The sequence below is a fragment of the Agrilus planipennis genome, unplaced genomic scaffold (assembly GCF_000699045.2).
Source record: "Agrilus planipennis isolate EAB-ADULT unplaced genomic scaffold, Apla_2.0 scaffold20, whole genome shotgun sequence".
NCBI lineage: Eukaryota > Metazoa > Arthropoda > Insecta > Coleoptera > Buprestidae > Agrilus > Agrilus planipennis.
The window spans coordinates 834,696-840,695 of NW_020439516.1; the positions used below are offsets into that span (position 1 = coordinate 834,696).

The 6,000-nt window shown below is 34.4% G+C and overlaps 1 protein-coding gene across 3 annotated transcripts in view; it reads left to right on the forward strand.

Moving 5' to 3' along the window:
- LOC108738443 (signal-induced proliferation-associated 1-like protein 1) overlaps positions 1–6,000 on the forward strand; it is an 84,026-nt gene that overhangs the window by 1,167 nt on the left and 76,859 nt on the right. The window lies entirely within an intron of this gene.

The following is a 6,000-nucleotide window of genomic DNA, read 5'->3' on the forward strand; positions in this document are numbered from 1 at the left end:
AAATCTATCTTCATCCCGATTCTTTCCAGAAGATGCTATACATGTACATACACATTTGTCTTCTTGTAACCTACATAAGGCACCTACTTCCAGAGTTTTCTTATTGTTACTGAATGATGAACCGTCAGGATACTATCGGTTATTTAGTATGCGCTATTTAATTAACATGATCGTAATAAGATATAAATATGAGTGCCCATTCCTATCCCTACGTGTTCTATATTTGACCTGATATTAAGAAAAATACGGCAACATTGCAGCTCTGATGGTACCTTTAGCTAACCACGACTGTATGACCGCAGTTAACTTTTAAATCTACATATAGTTTCCCTTGTGTCTTGCTTCACAACCTACTGTTTCGAGATCATGGTCAACGTGAGTTATGGAACAAGAATCAGCCTGCAGCGTTGTGACAAAGCTGCAGTACTTTTAAAAGTGGCAGGTTCGGTTTTTTGACGTGATGTCTTCTCGTCTTCACTTCACTCTTCATTTTTGTGTTACTACTTATTCAGCATTTGAATTGGCGTGAAGGAAATGACGCTTACAATAGCAGCAACTGTGGTGATGTATGGAGTTTGTTGCCGATTTCTAAAATTCCGGTTTTACTATTCATGAAGAGTATGAACCTACAGTGGATGTTTTCACGTTCTCGTATCTCTAACACCTATTGCACATGAATGTGATAACATTTCTGATGAATTTTTTTTAATACTTGAAGTTGTATAAAATGAGATGGTTCTAAGTAATAATATCGTCTTGGTTTTTCGATTTTAGTTTTAAATTTAGGGAAGACAATATAATTATATGGTGTATGGACTTTGCTACTTTTCTTATTTCATTAACCTTTTATCAGTTAGTTTTAATCCTCTAATCTTAAGTGTCGTAGTACTAAACTCTATCCCTGCATCGTTCTTAGCGTTGTTCCTTAGTCTTCTGTAGTAAGAACTGTATTCAATATCCATTTTGTTGTCCTCTCTTCCAATTCTTCTTAGACCCTTTCAGTTGATCACAATGACAAGGCGTCCAGAACCTCTATAAGTTTCTAATCCCTCTTGGTCTCATAACTACGAAAGCATATCTTTTCAATCCTTCAAAAGTTTAAAGATGTGTAGTTTATGTAAGTAGTGAGCTGGTAATGGTCAATATCTATCTTGTTGTACTCATTTTCTGTTCTCCTTGTTCCGTTATCCACATCAGAAAGTCTTCTGCTGTTCTGATTCGGGTTAAAGACCGTCGTGTGTTGGAGTTGCTTCCTAACGTTTCGCTAGCACGAGTGGCGAGCTTCCTCAGAGGTCTTTCCATCTCCGATGCTGGATGCGGACTGCACTCATGCTAGCGAAACGTTAGGAAGCAACTCCTTTTTTTTATTTAGATGATTCTCGAGGAGGGGAAATCTTAAAAAGACACCCCCTGAAGGGAGGTAGTGTAGGATTTTTACCGACTAAAACTCCTCCTCGAGCGGGGAGGTAAACCCTGAGGGTTGCTCATCCCCGGGAAGAAAATGGAAGGTTGGGATTGGGAAGAGGATTGATATGGGAAAATGGTTAAGTTTGGGTGTGGAGAGGGAAACCGTCGAAATGTGGTGGTCTACCTCTGAAGTTATATGTGAACACTCGCTAAAAAGCTAAAAAGCGAAGAGGAAGCAACTCCAACACACGACAGCCTTTAGATTCGAATGAGAACAGCATCCGTACATATTAAATATATTTATATGTTCCTCTTAGCAAAATTGGCAAGTTATCCCGAATCTCGAGAAATCTAGTTCCCATTAACCCCTTAACATCAAAGCCAAATCTTCTTTTCTCTACTTTAGTTTAAAATTGTGACAGATATACTAGTAGTTTGGTCAGGATTGTGTTATCTGCATACTTGCTCACATCTGATGTTGTATTCCTTCGCTTTCATTGAGCATCGTGTGGGGTCTTATTATATTCCTTAAAATGTTCAAAGAGCCTTATACATGAGCTTCAGCATGTAAAGAGTAAACTTGTAATTGATTCAGAATATATCAAACATTAGGGGGTTTGAATTTTTAATTTTTGTTATATTTATTTATTAGTTGGCTGTTTATGTACAGACCATAATTTCTTTTTCAGAATAATGTCGAAATCCTGCGCATGTCAGTAACTTGTGTAAAGTTACATGTTACTCTTTGACAGCTGTTGCGGTTTGTTATTATGTTGCAATTTTGCAGGTTTCATAATGGTATCGAAAACAATATGAAAAGCCACCGAAAACTGCGTAGTTACAGTTTGTACATAGCAAGTTGGCATGATTTTAGTTAGAACTTGCTGCATGCTAAACTGAATCATTAGAATGATTGGTAGACTCAGTACTTAGATTTGTTATTGGAAGTAATGAACGTATAATTTTACTTTTATTCGAAAGCAATTAGTTAGTTTCTGAAATGAGTAACTTTTAGAGATTTTTGGACCTCTTCTTTGTAGAATCCTAGTATTTGTTTTTCTGAAGCAACAACTGCCTCTTTATACTGCACGAGTCGTACAATGTATTTCTACAAGTATATGCATGGGACCATGACAAGAGATTAGTTTTCTGTCTTGTGGAAAGTTGTTCGCGTTAATACATTAGGGTAATGTCTTATTCGTAGAACAAACAATAGTATGATGGTTTCTACTATACGCTTGGAAACATATGTAAAGCTACATTAAGGCCTAATTCGTTTCTTTGTGTTCCACTTGCCTGCTCTTCGTAAAATTATACTTATCTGGCTAAGTAACGCTTACGAGTTAAATAAAAACGAGCAGCCATTCTCTTACAAATTGGAGCAGTTACCTAGTATCACATAGCAGTACAGTACTTAGTGACTTTTCTTTAATATACTTTATTCAGTGTCTAAATAGGTTGGTTCATTTTTCGACAGTTTTTAATTCTAGCGGCGTTGTGTTCCTGCTGGACATGAATTGGTAGACGCAAATCTTGATCGGAAGTTAAGAAGGGTCCTTCTTGTAAGGACTACAGAAATTACTCCATAAACGGTATTACGTTGAAAAAGGGTCGATCTTGGATAGGAAACTATGTTCTTCGATGCCATTTTGAATTTTCTGCTTCCGCCCAAGATTTGCGCCAAGGATTCATAAAAAGGTCATTATAGAGAAAAGCGAACCACACTAAAATGTATAAAGACCCTACAAGAAATTTTTTTCCTCCTTCAACATCTACCTTGAATCACATAATCCTTTTTGCACCTTTTGTTACCTTAATGAAGGATGAAGAAGACTTCTGCAAAGACTTATGCCTTTCTTATTTTTGAATCCCTTGAGTTTTAAGAGGAATCATCAGTTTAAGAAAAATTATCAGTGGGTGGAAGTGTGTAATAGAATCAAAATTTTTCTCTTGTCTTTTAATGAACTAAAATAGCTTTTTATGGCTTAGATTTAGATCATAATCTAAAACTGCCTTTGATCATATTCTCAGTATTTAAAATGGAACTTGTAAATTTACGGCTACCTGAATTTTAATTTTCTAAACAATACCTTGGCAAAGCAAACTAATATTATAAACTCGTATAAATAGATGGTAAAAATGAAAAATGTTCTGTTTAAGAAATTTATTCACGGATCATTTTAAAAGAATTTTTTGGTTTTTGAGTAAAACGTAATCAGTCAAACAAAAAGTAACTTAATACTACACATTCATTGCATGACATTTTTATTACTTTTAAGTCGATTTTAACGTTTGTAATTGTTTTTTAATGGTTATTCTTAACAATTAGTTGACTTGTATTATAATTCACTGTAGTTCTGTAAATGTTAAAAGAATATTGATAAATCTAGACTAAATCGTATTGAAATAATCGAATATTTTCGAAGTTGTAATTCGAGATGTCTAAGAACGTGTTATCCGATCGAATTTTGCCGAAGCCCTTGCATTGACACTCTCAAGAAATTGCTAGAAGTTACTGTTTCAAGTTTGGATCAGGAAGATATTGATACTAGAAACTATTTTGACATGAAGAAAGGAGTTCTTGAGTACCCGATTAGAAATTTGTTAGGGCAAGGCCTTTTGTATGTATTGTATCAAGTTTATACCAGAAAACTTGATCACTGCCAAATTGTGTAACTTAATCAAGTTCATACATGGTAGGCCCAATCAGATAGGGTCTAGCTGTCTGACTCGGCAGTTCTTGAGAAATCCTCACTCAAAGAATTAACAAATCACTCGTGAATTGTTATCTATTGAGATAATTAAGAAGAATCTGAATTATTAATGATCGTAAACTATTCGGCTCCTATTTTAGTGTAAAAGTGACCATGAAGTTCTCCGTTGGAATGACTTCTTGAGGGATGAACACACTTACGCGATCGTAGTCGTGATGGCAGTTACATTCACAACTATTTTAGAAAACACACCATATTGTCTTTGACATAGAGAGGCATTATGACCTCTAGTAGATTATCTTCATTTTACTAAAGTAATAATGAAATGGCCAGGTAGGAAGAATGAAGAACTACTGCTCCTTCCAGCAATATCGGATAGTGAAGAAAACTACACAAGGATTCAAGATTATTACATAAGTTCATATTTTGTACAATTCTATCCCATATTTCGTTTCTCATGCGAATATTTTTCTAATCGGGGTAAATCCTATCCGAAGGTGTGATAGTTACTGCCATCGCCAACGTGGCCGAGGTTGCGATCGCGTAAATGTGTTCCTTGCTTTACGGTTAGACACATTGGATATGAGATGCATCCATCAAAATTCTGGAATTAGTGTAGTACTGGCTTAAGTTCGAAAACATAAGATTTGTTGAGACTGTGATTGATTATTGTAGTTTTTTATTGAATACTTAAGTGAAGTTGATTTGTTGTAAATTTTCCAGTTTTAATTTCTGATGCAATTCTGTAAAGTTCACAAACGTTACGATTGTTCAAAATAGCTTTCAAACATTTTTTATTTTCTGAAATTCTGTTAATTTTGTAACAATAAAGGTATGTTCCTTGTTTTTTTTTATCACCAGAAATACCCGATAAAGGTAAGTAAATATTGTTTGTATTTTACCGAGTTTAACGTGTATTATTATCGAAGTGATTAATTCAATACAAAGTTCAAAAAACAAAATTTCTCGATTTAGGGTATAGGTTTTTTTAATTATGTTTATTTTTTTATTTATTTGTTTTAAACTAGCATTAATGCTCTCACAGTAAAATTAATAATGCAAAAGTGGCGCAAAATACAATTCGATTAAATTTAAATGTAAATTCCTGTAATGTAAATGGCTCCTTAAAGGATAACAGATGCCCCTAGAGAGACAAACAAATTCTTTAATTCCGGACAATCAATAAAACTGTTTGTAATCTTAAAAGAAGTCGGTAAATTAAATTTTAGTTGGTCATTAGAACAATCATGGCTAAAATAGTCAAAATCCAGCTCCAGACAATTGATCCATACGTAAGACTTTGAAGAACTAATGAGGTATGTCATGAGCATCCCAAAGGTAAATAATCGCTGAAATCACTTGAAGAGCTACATATAAATCCCAAAGTCTTGTAAGCCCTAGATTTGGAAAACAGTACGGCTTAAAAATGAAGAAGAAGACGTATAGGAAACTCAGATAAGGTATCTCATTCATCTTACCCAAAGCTACATCATTGAGCATGTAACCAAATGAAACCGATCAGGGTAGAGAAAATGAAATAATGAAGCTCTTATTCATATTAATATTTAATTTATTAATGAGAGACCACTGAACTAACCTATATAAGTCCCTTTGGATTCTAGACCCATTGAAACCGTTGAAAATAATTTCACATTATCAGCATAGACAAGCACTTGAACATGTTCAGAAGACTTGGATATGTCATCAATAAAAAGTATAAGTAAGATAAATGAGAGCCCTGGGGTACTCTAGATGTTATTGTAAAAAAATCAGACTCAGATCCACTAATTCTGATAGATTACCTTTGATTGGTTAAGTGTGATGAAAGTCTATTCAAAAGACCGACTAAAGTTTTTTGGTTTAGACAATTAAGTGAAAT